This window comes from Equus przewalskii, chromosome 8 (genome assembly GCF_037783145.1).
Source record: "Equus przewalskii isolate Varuska chromosome 8, EquPr2, whole genome shotgun sequence".
Classification (NCBI taxonomy): Eukaryota; Metazoa; Chordata; class Mammalia; order Perissodactyla; family Equidae; genus Equus; species Equus przewalskii.
The window spans coordinates 54601601-54617071 of NC_091838.1; the positions used below are offsets into that span (position 1 = coordinate 54601601).

The 15471-nt window shown below is 39.1% G+C and overlaps 1 long non-coding RNA gene across 1 annotated transcript; it reads left to right on the forward strand.

Annotated features, from left to right (window-relative positions):
- Positions 1–9164: 9164 nt before the first annotated feature.
- Positions 9165–13939, forward strand: LOC103550449 (uncharacterized). Its single transcript, XR_544790.2, has 3 exons — positions 9165–9269; positions 9830–10005; positions 11767–13939. It is a non-coding gene; the product is annotated as an uncharacterized lncRNA (long non-coding RNA).
- The last annotated feature ends 1532 nt before the right edge of the window (positions 13940–15471 follow it).

Genomic DNA, 15471 nt, shown 5'->3' on the forward strand with positions numbered 1-15471 from the left:
GAGAGAAATGTGGGGTCTGTAGTCAGAGGTGCGTGATCAAGAAGCTTGCCTGTTTTATAATCATGTCCTAGAGACAGGGCAAAATCTCCAAAATTGGAGCATCAAGAGAGAACGGTCCTGGAAGGGGTCCTCCCAGCCTGGCCCATGATTCTCATATTCAGCACATGGGGCAATCAGAATACTGCTATGGAAGCTATGGAAATGGACATAGGGAGATTCTGAGTGATGACTAAGGGACTCCTCTCATCCCCACCACCAATAATCTGGTACTGTGCAAGACTTGGGGCCTCTGACAATCCTAGAGGAGGGAAGAACCATAATAACAGAATGAATTTCTTGCCAGCTGAACACAAGGGATGTTTGGACAAGGATTTAAATAAATTTAATGACAATGAATAAATATTATTTGTTACAGATCTGAGTTTATGGATTCAGATTATACTTGCCTCCCTTGGTTAATACGGCAATTGTAAAATTATTTTAAGAGAAATTGTGAAACCAGGAAATCACCACTTCATATACATTTCCCATTAGTTTTTTGGGAAAAGGCTGGTAAAAACTTCATATTAAACATGCGCTCAAGAAATGTTTGTTAAATTGAAATGACTCTTATTAGAATGTTTCTAAATCATCCAAGTGTATCCACAGTATTTTGTAAGAGAGGCAATGTAGCACTGTGGTTAGGGGAATAGGTTCTGGAATTACCTGCTTAGATTCAAGTATACCATAGAAGAATTATATGACTTTAGACAAGTTAGTTAAATCTTCTGCTCCCAGTTTTACATTTGAAAAATGAGCATCATGATAAATCCCTCAGGGTTGTTGTGAAGATTAAATGAACTAAGTCTTTGGGTTTGTGAATGTAAGGATTCATCGTTAATGACAATTTATTGGCTGTATTCAGTTTGCATGGATGGGTATTTTATGAATGAGTTTCAAATAAATGTGATTGTGCCTTCTAGAGTATATTCTCTTTAGAGGCTTAGAATTAAGAAACTTCCAAAAAGCCCAGAATTTGTTGTTATTATGTTAAACTGTGATCTGTTTTAAGGCATGATTAACTGAGATTCTGTAAAATATTCTGAGCAATGACACTGACAGTTTTAATATTGGGATAGAAACACTCTCAAGATACTTAAATATTAACTTTATTGTCTTTGGACTTCAATGTTGTTTTTATTCATTTTTGTCCTTTGTAACTCGGGTTATACACATATTCATTACCTGAGTTAAAAAATACAGGGCACCCACACATTTTCCAGGTGTGGTCTATTGTAACATTACATTGGAGAATAACATAGGGGTGAGTTCTTCTTGGTTATTTCATCATATTAAACATCTGTACATTTCATGTTAACTTATATTATAGCTGGCTTTCTTGGTTGCAGGCATACAGAATATCCTTTCCCCGAACAAGCTCTGTTTTTTGTAACTCACCATCTCTATTTGATTCCTTAATTCCACTGGCAATTTGGAGCAGCCTGCTTACTCATGTTGTGTCTGCAGCTCTGGAATCTTAGCCCTTGAGTCATGTAATTTTGGAAATCTTTGCTTTCTGCCTTATGTATTAACAGCAATCAAGCAGCCTCTTAAGACCTTTCTGGAAATGTCCCAAAATACCTTGGTTTTTATTTTGTATTCAGTTTGAAGGAATTTCAGTTAAGTTAGCCTTGGGTTCCTAATTTTGACTGGCCACCCGACTGAAAGCCTCAAAGATCTCTTGTTCGACAAATCAGCAGCCTAAGTGGCAATCTGTGGAATTCCTAAATGTCATACAATCAATTTGTGATATCACTCTTCCAAAATCACAGTTTAACTTTTTATTGAAAAGAAAATTTTTTGCTGTAATCAATATTTAGTGCTAGCAATTCCTTTCTTTCCTATTTAGTTTATCAATAAAAGGCTGGGTTCCAAGTAGAAAAAAATAAAGAATTAAACATTCATTAAATATAAATATATTTTAATGAAACATTAGTAGTAATTGAGGGATGGTATTTACAGAACATTTGTTAGTACATTTATCCAATAAATTCTTGTTAACCTACCACATGCAGGATATGTCACTAAGTCACTGGGAAAGGAAGAGTGACTGAGACTCATTTTCTGCCAACAAGAAGCTTACAGTCTAGGTTGACAGGCAGAAAAATAAGGAGGCAATTTCAACGCAGTATGTTAAGTGCTATGTCGGGGTAAGTACTGAGTTTGATGAGAGCAGGAAGAGGAGGCCTCCTGGAGGAGGTTATATCTAAGCTATGATAAGAATGAGGAAAATAATTTAGCCAGGAATAGAGGAATGCATTTTGAGCATTCTAGGCAGAGGAAACAACAATACAAAGATTTGGATTATTCCAACCAGTGATGGACTTGTCTTAGAAGATCTTTCTCACATACTATGCTAGCTATGGTAGATTATAAAAATGGCCACAAATTCTTCCCCTCTTGCATCCAAGCCCTACAATGTGATATTACAGATCCTCCCTAAGGACGTAGAGTATATTTCTCTACCTCTTGAATCTGGGTAGACCATGTGACTTGCTTTGGCTGAAGAGACATAAGCAAGTGTGATACTAGCTAGAACCCTAAGACCACCATGTTTTACGAGCCTGAGCTAGCCTGCTGGGGGAAAGAAAGATCACGCAGAGAAAAACTGAGGCATCCTGACTGACAGGCTGCCAATTGCCAGAATATGCGAGGGAAGCCGTCTGTGAGCAGCAAAATAAGCCTCCTCCTCCCACAGATATCTACATCCTGATCCCAAGAACCTATGAATATGTTACCCTACAAGGAGAGAGAAGCTTTGAAGATGTGATTAAATCAAGAACTTTGAAATGAGATTATCTTGAATTATCTAGGTGGGCTCATTGTAATCACAAGAGTCCTTGTAAGAGAGAGACAGAAGGTCAGAATTAGAGAAGATGTGAGAATGGAAGCAAGGACTGAAGTCAGAAAGAGATTTGAAGATGCTTTAGTGCTGGCCTGAAGACATGGAAAGCAGGTGGCTTCTAGAATCTAGAAAAGGCAAGGAAACAGATTCTCCTCTAGCGAATCTAGAAAGAATGCAGTCCTGCTGATACCTTGATTTTCCTCCAGTCAAGACTTCTGAACTTCAGAACTGTAAGATAATAAATTTGTGTTGTTTTAAGCTACTACCTTTGTGTAATATCTTAGAGCAGCAATAGGAAACTAATACACCACGCTGGATCATCTAGATGCCAGCCAACCTGCCAGCTGAGCACAGCTGCGTGACAGAGCCCAGCAGAGATCAGTCAGCTGATCCTAAGTACAGCTAGTACAGACCAGAAGAACCAGCCAGGCTACCCAAAGGATCATGAATGGTAAGAAACAGTTGTTTTAAGTTACTCAGTTTTGAAGTGATTTCTTATACAGGAATAGCTAACTGATACACTGATCATAAGTTCAAGATGAAAAAATAAAGCAAAACGTGTTTATATTAAGTTACTTTAAAATAGTTATTTCTCTAACTCTCTTATGGACTTTTATGTGGGTTCTTTACATCTTCTGAAATGCTAAATGAGAGAGTTTCATGCACTTTTTTATCCAACAAAACTGATTATCCACTGCCTGTATAGTATTGGGCTAGACCCTATAGTAGAAATTTGGAACTTGTTTCTGCTCTCAAGGGGCATAAATTCTTTTCCTAGAAGTCTGATCTTGAGCAATTTGCTCACATCTCTAAATTTCAGTATCTGCATCTTATAAAAGAGATAATAATAACACGTGGCCTAGAGGATTGTTTGGAGGATCAGGTGAGAAAATGTTTGTAAAGCACTTAGCTTTACATGACAGACAAGTATTCAATAAATGTCAGCCAAATTGGAAGGAGATGAGGGAAGACTGAGAGGCAACATAAAAAAAAGGAAAGACAATAATATGAGATGTAACAATAGCTGCTATTTATCGTTTACATGTTCTGGAAACTATGTTTGTGTTTATTAATAGTGACAACAACCCTGCAAAGTAGTTGGAGGTTGCATTTTGCAGGTGCCAAAATTAAGATTCAGAAGGTTAAGTATCTTGTTTAACATCACACAAGCAGCCAGCACATTGTCTGATTCTAAAGCCCTTCATCTTTCTGTGCCTGGTGTCCCACAGGTGGTTGTGACTAAATTAACTGCAGATATATCTGATCCTGTCAGCTACTCTTTTACAGCTACTCATTGCCTATAGAATCAGGTCCAAAATCCTTAACGTGGTCCAAGTGGCTTTCAGTATCTAACTTTACTACTTCATATTACTTCCCTGTGCTTTGGTTATACTGACATCTACCAGCATTGTCAGTGTGTCATACTCTCTCCCACTTCCGTGCTCTTCACACATGCTGTTGTCTCTCCTGGAATGCTCTTTCTTTCTTCTTGACTTGCTGACTCTCTCATATCCTCCTCATCCCAGTTTAGGCACCATCTTCTTCCCTGATACTTAGACTACTTTAAATCTCTTTGTTATAGTTTTTCTTGAAAACTTTCTTCTTTTCTTTCTTATCCATCACTCTTGAAGTTCCTTAGCTTATTGCCTGTCTTTCTTTGTAGTAGAAACCTCTTGTGGCTGTTTGCTTCAAGAGTTCCCCTTCTTTGGGAACCATCTCCAGCACACAGGAATGATCTCTCAGAGCTGTGTCTTTATTTCTAAACTTAATTGCCCCCTCCATCCTGCTTATTGATCCAGGGGTAGGCATCTAACTTAGGCTGACCATTCGGTTTCATTCTGCCAAGAATTTGGAATTTTGAACAAAGAAATGTAGAGCCTAAGGGAATTGGAATTAAGTCTTGTAAAGGGCAGCTCTCTAAAGCAAAGATTCAGCAATTCCTGCCTTTGAGTTCCCAGTCCACCCTGGTTCCTACCCTCCCCAAACTTGGTTGTGTACCTCTTCTTTGGATTTCTAATTGTCTTCAGTCTCCTTCAACTACAGTCCCCTTTTTACTTAAACTAGCCAGAGCTGGTCTCTGTTACTGCTAGACTGTGAGATCCACGAATACAACTTGAGAATTCCTTCTCATTACCCACCTGATATAAATCTGTTAGATGCCCTGATGTTTGGAAGCATGATAGGAAAGACATTCACTTATCTCTAGAATGATCTTTTAAATTTTTGGTGTTTTGTAAACTCTTAAAGGAAAGCTTCTACACTGATTATTATTTCATTGAAACAAGTCAACATAAGCCTAGATCTGCTTACAGAGAGCCTCCATGCCTAAGACCATTACTTGTCTTGCTCTCTACCCAGCTTAGACTAAGTCATCTCTTTGGAATGCCATGAGAAGACATTCTATCCTTTGTTAAGGGACTTGACTGACCACAATTATATTATTATGCCTATGTCTGTTGAAAAATTCCAGAGAAAGTTAGAGAGAATCACATGGGATTTTGGCTTAAATCAAATGAAACCAGTTTGGAATGAAAAAGCAAAGATAATTTGCCTGAGCAGTGAAAAAAAATTTCATAACAATTAAAAATATCAATTTTACTGCAAACATTTTCCTTCCTTGAATGTCTTGTAAATTGTACATACAGTGGAGTACTTTTTAGAGTGTGAATAAGGATCTTAGTATTGCAAAAAATAACTTTTGTTACATGGTATCTAGCTCCAGTACTATGTTACATCAATTTCCTATATTATATATTATTATTTTTATCACCCCTATTATACATGCTTCTTGCTCCGTTTGGGTTCTATGCCATCAATTCTATGATACTATCACCAGAATCATTAATTTCCTCCACACCCACTAGTCATTCCCTAACCCTGAACCGATTCAAGACCTGCCTTCCCTGCTTTACCACACATGCTACTGAACATTGTGGAAGTAAAATTCTGTAACCACAACTGGAACTACTACAAATTTAGGATTTTTCAAATCCAGCTAGACTCTAAATGCCACTTGGTAAACCTTTTACTTGATGCTTGTTAATAGCCTGAACTCCGTCTCTTTTAGAACATACCTTTGCCTCAGCCTTGACGGAGAAAATAGAGGCCATCAGATGCTAATAATTTCACTTCCCTACCTAATAAAACTGCCCATAGTAGCATCCATCGTTCTTTTTTGTATTATGGGAAAAGGAGTTGATATTTATCAGCTATGTGCTGTATATCTCCAGCCAAACCTCTCCCCTGAACTCCAGACTCATACTTCTTATTGCCTACTAAATGTCTCCACTGGAAACCCAATAGGCTTCTCAAACTCAAAACAAAACTCCTGATCTTCCTTGCCAAATTCTGGTATTCCATTGTATTTCCCATGCCAGTTAATGGTGACTCCATTCTTTTAGCTGCTCAGGCCCCAAATTTTACAGTCATCCTTGCCAGCCAAGTCACTATTATCTCTTGTTTGGGTTATTGCAATAATCTTCTAATTCATCCTCTTTCTTCTGCCCTTGTTGCCCTACAATCTATTCTCAACACAACATCTGGAATCATTCTGCTAAAAACATAAATCAGATCACATTGTCTGCCCCAAACTTTCCACTGTTTTCCCATTTCACCCCAATTAAAAGCCCAAGTCTTACAATGGCCCGTGAAGCTCTTTACCCGCAGGCTCACCATTGTGTCTAACTTTCAGGCTGCCTACTCTCCTCGCTCATCTACCTCCTTGCTCTTCCTTGAATGTGATGTTCTGGCTTTGACCTTAGGTCTTTGCGTTGGTTGTTCTCTGCCTGCAGCAGTCTTCTCTAGGATATTTGCCTACGTTTCCTTTTCCTTATTTCAGGTTGTTGTTCAAATATTTTCTTCTCAGTGAGTCCTTTCTGATCACTTTATTTAAAATTGCCCCCACCTGCCTAAATCCCACTGACCACTATCTCCTTTTTATTTCTTGTTTTTCTCCATAGTCCTTACCCAGATAGAATATTTTGTCTGTTCATTGCTTTTTTTCGTTGTCTGTCTCCTCTCACTACAGTGTAAGGTGCACACAAAAAAAAGAATTTTTGTTTTCTTTTTTTTCTTTTTCTGAGGAAGATTAGACCTGAGCTAACATCTGCCACCAATACTCCTCTGCCCTGAGCTAATATCTGGGCCCATCTTCCTGCACTTTATATGTAGGACACCTGCCACAGCATGGCTTGCCAAGCGGTGTGTAGGTCCACACCCAGGATCCGAACTGGCAAACCCCAGGCCCCCGAAGTGGAACATGCGAACTTAACCTCTGCACCACCGGGCTGGCCCCTTTGTTTGTTTTCTTTACTGCTATAATTCCTAGTGCTTATGACATTGCCTGGCACACAGTAGAAGCTCAATTAATATTTGTTGAATGAATGAGTGTTTTTTTCCTTGCTAAGGAACTTCTTTGCTTGTACACTGAATCCAATCTCTAATTCTTCTTTAGAATTGATGCTAAATTTTCTCAAATTTTCCTGCATTTTTACTCTCTCCTCATCTAAATCAGTGTTTTCAGACTATAAAGATAGTTAAATATCACTAATTTTTTTTTAAAAAGTCATCTTCCCTATGGTCTCCAGTTCAGGCTGAAATTTTATGAAAATTACAATAAGGAACACAAAATGGAATAAACACATGATAGGAAAGATGGGACAGGATGGAGGTCAAAAGTAAATTTCAAAAAAGTGTCTGAAAATTGGAAAGAGAATGGGAGCAAGTTGAAGGATGAAATAGAATCTGAAGGCAGCTGTACCCCAGAAAACGTGGAGGAAGGAGCTTCTGTATGTGTGTATAGGTATGTGTCCGTGTTTGGGGCACTGTCAGATCATCTTCCTGGTGATGCCTGGAGAGCACTTGGAAGCCCAGTTGACAGGGAGAAAGGGCAGGAGTAAGAAGTGAAGCTAAAAGGAGGGGATATTTTGACATGTGTTTATGGAAAGCTGCATCAATCTGTTCACCACTTCCTGTCCCCACTGTTATACACAGAGCTGTTCATTGCAGAGCTAGTGAGTATGCCAAGACATAGTGTACTTTTGAATGTTTTACATTATGACCATGTATTACTTTGACTTAGATCTAAAAAAAAAAGGTGGAAAAAGGATTAAAGGGAGCAGAGGAAAAGGCAGGGTAGAGTAGCATTTAAGAGCATAGACTCAGGCATCAGACAGACAGCCTGAATTTGAATCCCAGGTGTGCTTCTTGCTAGCTGGATAACCCTGGGTAGTTTACTTAGTTTGTCTGTGCCTCAGTTTCCCATTTGTAAAATGGACATCATAGAAGTATTTTCCTTATATGGTTGTTGTGAAGATGAAACTAGTTAATATAGATGAAATGCTTAAACCAGTGTCTCATACGTGTGGTATATTATAATTATGTGCCTGAGCAAGGAAACAGAAAAAAACACCATGAACTAACTCAATCTATTTTATTCCCTCTAATTTGACGCATGTCTAGTTTCACTAATAATTCCGGATTTGGCAGTCTTTTGAGGGGGAAGAATAAGGGTTGAGTATGAACAATTGTTTGGGATTTCTGAAGGAGGAGCAGCGAATGGGGGAAATTCTGATTTGATTGGATGTTTAAAAAATGCAGCTATATCATCATGCCCTGATCAATAACTTTGCTCCTGCTATTGTCATCTTGAAAGACCTTTGTTCCTTTTATCCATTTTTTTTCATACCCTAAGTAATTTTAAGAAAAAAAAACAAGCCCTACTCCCTCCATGAAACCATTTATGATATCCCTGGCCCACTCAGAACTCTCCTTACACTTTTGTGTATATTGTCTGTTCATCACATTGAGCCCCATTTTATATTGTACTGTCTAAATATAAGGAGCACAGAAATTAGAACTTTATTGTATGGTACCATTATATAGAATATGTCTTGCTAATTACTATAGGTTTTCAGTGTATGTTTATTTATTGGTAATGATTTTTATGAGAGAACTTCGGTTTTCTCTTGATGTAACCTTTGCTGTTAGATATTGCACTTTCTTCTTTCACAACTAAATCTTTAGAAATGGAAATCTGCATTCTACAGTAGTGTGGTTTCCATTTCCGTAGCTTGTTCACTGCTTAACCCACTACAAGTTGCTTTACCTGCTACTCTGCTAAAGGTACTCCCATGGGGTGTGCAGTGACTTCTTCGTTGCCAGGGGCAAATATGTATTTCAGTCCTTATTTTGCTTAGTCATTCAAAATCAACATCTTGACCACCTTTTGAATCTTAAATCTTCCTGAAAGTTCTCGAATCTTCTCTGTTGAAATCCAGAAAAGTCCTTCCCGGCTTACCTCCCACCTCTGACCATCTCTTCTCGGTCTTCTTCATAGGTGTCAGTATCTAAGAAGATCTTTCGCAGAGGTTTCATGCCATAGCTGGTGAGTACAGTATTATAAATACTATAATTTAATACTATAAATACGATACTAATTTATGATAAATTTATAATGAATTGGATAGTAAGCAGGGTTGCTATCATATTTAATGGGAAATGTTCTTAAGAATTGAAACATTGTACAACAATGTAACATATCAAATAATGGACTCTAGGGAAAAGATCATTATTGAGATAATAGCATAGTTTGAGCATCCAGAATTGTCGAAAAAAAGTTTCTGTGAGAAAGTTAAAAATTTATGTTGTTGTTCAGAGGTACAATGAAAAAGAAACACTCACAAAGTGACCTTACAAAGCCAAAACCATCACTAGAAAAAAAAATTTAAAATGCAATTCTTAGAGAACTCACCTCCATGGAAATTCTTTCTTACTCTCCTACACTCCCCCTAACACTACTCTGAGGACCAGATATACTTTCAGGAGTGAGCCAATTACACATAATCTGGTGGTGCTGGTAGGGCTGTAGTGGGATCTTATTCTCCACTCCTCTTTTCCCACAGAAGGTACTTTTTCCTCTCAGTTTCTTTACTCTCTCTTTCCTAGGAGGGACAGAGTGGCTTAAAGATTGGTGAGTTTTGGAGGAGGACCTGGCAAATGTAGTTCCTTCCTCTTCCTTTAGTCTTTGGGACCTGCCTGCCTGTGGAGAATCTGCCCTGATCGACCATGTGGAAATCTTGGTGATAAAGGTCTCAAACTTGCTTTTCATCCAGCGTGAGTAGGTGAGACCATTTGCTTAATTCTAGGGCTAAGAATCAAGAGGTCTGTCGTTGCCGCATGTTCTCCAAGAGCCCTATTTCAGTCTCCATCTGCCTCATTCTTTTGTCCATCTCAGTTGATTCAGAATTCAGGAGGCTAAAACAAGGGAGTTGTTTAATAGTCCCCTCAAAGTCCAATATTAAATTCCACACAAAGTTACTCTCCTTCCCCATTTGTAACACCATCCATCGGAGAAAACTATCAGTTCACAGACATATTGTTCTACCTGACAGTAGTTCCAGATAAAAATCTTCCTACGATTTTCTTTAGTTGAGACACAACCACTCTTAGGATGATTTCATTGTGTCAAAGAGACCAAAATACATCCCCCTTTGATATATTTGCCATATTTATCTCACAATAGTGGATTCATCTAGAATTCTTGTAGTCATAAATTTTTATTTCCTATTTCTGTCATGTAGTTAACAAAACAAAGAATATTCTGCCACCCAACAAAATAGGAAAAGACTAGAAACAGGTACAAGAGAAATCCTGCTTTCTTTGTTGGAAAATTAAATCTTGTCTAATATCAAATAGTTCTCCACTTTTGTTGGATTTTTTTACATCCAATCTGAATGAAAACCAATTTTCTCCAAGCTCTAGAATTTTTTTCTGAAATCATTTTTACAAAAAACGATAAACTTTGAGCTTAGGCTCAGAATTCATGACAAATGAAAACTTGTTCTTTGGGGTTTTCTCTGCTGCATAATAGTCATTAAATGTACTTTATGGTATTCACTTAAGGGTGTTACAATGTTACAGCCTTTTATAAACAGTTTCAATCAGCATCCCTAATTTATATGTAGGGGAAATCTTGACTCATTCCAGGTTAGAGGGAGAATGCATGGCACAGTTAAAAACTGAAACTCTAAGATTATAATCCTGAGCCATACGAGGTCCACTCAGTTTAATTTAGCAAAGATTTACAGAGTAACTACCATGTAAGAAGCATGATGTTAAAACTGGAGGATCCAAAGATTAACTGGACCTGATTCTTTTCCCTGAGATTCTTACTCATAAATGGGGGAGACAGATGTGAGTTCAACCTATTGACTCTCTGAGCCTTCTCTTCTGAGGCACCTGGACAGCCAACCTGGGTTTTGGCTGAAAGGATTAAGGCTAGGTTTGGGCTCCTGAAGCCTGAATATTGGGCTGGTAAGTGTTCTAAAGTATCCAGGAGCAGGCAAAATTAGTTGGTAAATAAGCAAAACAAAACAAAACAACAACAAAAACATGCCCTTGGAGAAGTCTAAGACTATCACTGTCGGGCTTTCAGGAATGGAATTTAATCACCATAAATTAAAATCTGAAGGATCAGGAGTCTTGTAGACACTAGGACCAAGTAGATAATGAGAACAAGGCAGAAGGAAAATGAGAGGACCCAAAATCTTTGCAGAGAACAGGCTAGCCAACCTGTGACTCATTTCTGAGGCTGTTGGCCATGTAAACTGTGAACTGAATGCCCGAGTTGGGAGAACACCAGCCAAGCACTAGATCATCATAGTGTAGTGGAAGGAGGACAGGGATTTAAGCAAATCATGTAAGTTAATTCTTATTTTCAGTAAGTTCAGTTTTTAAAACTGGTGCATGGGGCTCCCCCTGAAAGAAGCAGGGTTATATGGAGATGGGGTACCTAAAATAAAATAAGCAGGAACATTGGCATATCCCTACATTGTTTAGACTTCTTATATCTGCTTCCTTTTATATCATGTGCTTACCTCTAGATCTGAAGATGAGTGACACCAGCCCAACTTTGAACCGTTAGGAATGAGAAAGGTAGACGGCTCTCCAAAGGGAATATTGGAATGCTGTTTCAAATTTTGAGAGGAACAGATTTTAAACTGGCAACAACAGATGTCCTCCACAAAAAGGAAAGTCAAAATATCAAATGCAACTGAGGACAAGAATTATGAGGAGGAAAGAAGACCTCTGAATTTTGCAGCCAGACGAATGCCAATCTGCATCTTGTTTCATCCCTTAGTAATTTTGTAATCTCTAGCAAGTCAAATAATCTCTCTGAGCCTCAATGGTAAAGCCAAAATTGTGATTCATACCTAATAACTTGAATATGAGAATAAGAAACTCCACCCCCAGTACATAGGTAGTTATTATTATTAACAATGTTCAAGAGAATAGTCATTTCAGTGGTGGGGAATACAGGCCAAAAAAATGAATGGAGAGGAAATAAAAGTAATAAGTATATAGCTCTAATGCAAGAAAGATAATCAAATGAAAGAAAATAGAGAAATTGGATGATAGCTAGAAGGTGGCATCTAGTTAAACTTATTTTTACCACCCCTCCTCCTCCCACCCCAAAAGAGGGCAAATCTATGAAAATAAGGAGGCTTGGTAGAGATAGCCAACTGAAGAAAAGATTATAGAGAAAGGACATAAATGAGAGAAATCAATAAGTCAAAAACTAAAGATAAGGACAAGATGACAGCCACTTGTTACCTTCACAGGCCATCTCAAGTCTTAATTCTTCTGTAAAGTTCCTTTATGCCTTCAGTTGCTCCTCTGTCTGGCCCCCACTGTCCCTGACATCCCTCCCACCATAGCCATTACCACCTTGTAATGTGAAGGCCAAGTACAGTTCTTAGCCGGTATTACCTACTCGCTAAATGTTATTTGAATGAATGAATGAATAAGCACAAGGAATTGCTTTCTTTTTCCCCTAAAAACAACACTAGTGCTAGCGGCTTTAATCTCTTGGGTGATTTGACTGAGAAGACCAGTATCTGGCCAATTATTTTTATACTGGGAAATATAAAAGACAGTCCTTTCTTAACAAACTTGAAAGTTAAGATTTCATCTATCGAATGGACCCAGAAGAGCCATTGTCCTCTTCCTTGCTGAATTGCAAATTTACAAGTCTCTCTCCTTTATTTAACTGTGTGCTCCTCCAGGCTAGAAGCCAAGTCTTATTCATCTTGCTATACAATCTCCAAAATTTCACTCACACCCTCGTCTCCGTAGCAGAAACTTCACTGTCTCTGACACTTACAGAAACTCTGTTAATGTTTGGGTAATTACTAAATGAGTAGAACCCAGGTAAGTAAGATTAAACAATGCTTAGTGTGGTATTATTTAAACCTACAGTTAAATAGCTGTGCTTCTATTACAGAGCACTTGTTTATAGAATAGTTTAAGCTCATCATTCACACGTCATAAAGCTGCCTCCTTTTAATCCCTTTGTTATATTGCATTCTGAAACAGTTAGCTCTGATATCCCCACTGAGACTCCTTAGCATAGGTAACTCAGTTCACTAGGAGAGGAGAACAGATTTTTAACTCTTATTTCTTATATTTGCAGTTCAGTTTGCCATGTCAGAGAAAAGTTACAATCATTGACTTTCTTATATGCTACATATGCAACAAGGAAAAATGTCTGTGGTCAAGGGGAATAACTAAGTAAAGGGAGTTGGGGTCTATATTTCTGGTGAAATGTAGTCTACTATTAAGAAGGAAATCCTTCATTCCCAAAGATTGACCAGGGTGATACTTAGAAAAGAATCCCATATGGTTAAATTTAGAGCCTGAAAGAATTCCACCCAACAACCTCCTCTGTAGCATTTTCATTTGATTATGATTTGGATACATTTTCCCTTACTTTAAACTTTTCCCTTGAAATTACCTATTCCAAGATTCTGAAATCAGTGGCAAGAGAATTGTTGGCCAAAGTTACTGCCTCCCTTGTACAAATGGTCTTTTCAAATTAGGTGACTCCCATTTAAAAGTGGCTCTATGTGGCCAAGATGTTTTCAGTTTGCAATTGTACACAAACTGTTTGGTGATTTTTGCCACAAAACCTGGTCCTTTTCCACCCTTTCTTGCAACTCTTGTCTTTCCTCTTTGCTAAGGTCATTTGAGAAAGATATAAAGTCTTATAAGTAATTGCACATTGGTCTTTTTGTTTCCAGTTTAATGTTGACGCTGTCAAAGAAAAGAGAGATTGACATGGATCACTGCTTATTGCTTAGAATTGCGATATTCATTCAACAAACATTTAAGGAGTGCTGGCTGTGAGCTAGGCACTGAAGTTATGTATGTATTCATGTGCTCAAGGAGCCATGTCTTATGGGGAAGGCATCCAAGCCTGTTAACATTTCCTGAATGGTGTGATGAGTGTTGTAAGGGGAAGCACAGGGACTTCTGAAGCACTGAGGGATGTCTAATTCCGTATTGAAGGGAGTGGCCTCCTCTTTGGGTGGGTGAGTCAGTCCTTAGAATAAGAGTGGGAGTTCTCCAGGGAAGAGGAGGGAATACTCAGACAGACAAGACGGGCAGGCACTTCTAAGGAGACAGGAGTTTGTAAAACTGCAGGCAATTCTGTATAGCTTATAAGGAGAGTACAAAGAAGGGAATAATAGGAGATGAGGCCAGTGGAAAAAAGATGATTAAATTATAAGCATGTACTTTTTTTCATCTCTAATCTTTAATGATACCAAAGATAATAGTCCTTGTTTTTTGAGTGGGCTGAGAAATGGTGATGGAAAATGAAAGAAGCTAAAGATTGCTTCATATACTAAAAAAGATAGATAGATCCATAGGGAGGACAAAGGATTTGGGAGATAGAGACTAGAGTGTTAGACAGTCTGGGTGGAGGAAGAAGCAGGTGGACAAGTTGAGGAGATGGTGGTGGAGATAGAGGGAAAGGGAGAAAATAAGACAGACAGAAATACCTACATACATACAAACACATGCATAAGACAGAGACAGGGAATGACATGCGGCTGAGAGGGGCAGAGACGCCTAGAGAGAAGAAAACATGTCTGTCAACAGATGCATTGATAAGGAAGATGTTGTATATATCCACCATGGAATATTATTCAGCCATGAGAAAGAAGGAAATTCTGCCATTTGTGACAGCATGGACAGACCTGTAGTATATTGTGCTAAATAAGTCAGACAGAGATGCTGTTGCCCGCCCGGCCAGGCAAGGGATTGCCGGAGATCTTGGAGAGGACTAGGGCTGGGTGGAGCTCCAGAGGCTGGCTCTGCGGCCCGGTGGGGAAGCTCCAGAGTTCCGCCCGGGCAGCAGACAAAACTCTCTGTCTGCCATTAGCAGAGGGGCTATGCCCAGCATTCACAACTCTGGGAAAGTCCCGGAGAGATTCCCAGAGGGCGAGGTGACCCCCAGCTACCATTGCCCGCCCCATGGGGCAAGGGATTGCTGGAGATCTCGGAGAGGACTGGGGCTGGGTGGAGCTCCAGAGGCCGGCTCCACAGCCCGGGGGGGAAGCTCCAGAGTTCCGCCCGGGCAGCAGACAAAACTCTCTGTCTGCCATTAGCGGAGGGGCCACGCCCAGGATCCACAACACCAGGAGGGTCCCGGAGAGGAGAATATCAGGCAGGGCAGCAGCTGACCAGCTACCACTGAAATCAGGATCTCCGGCTATCCCCCAGACAGAGCAAAGGGCTCCCCGAGT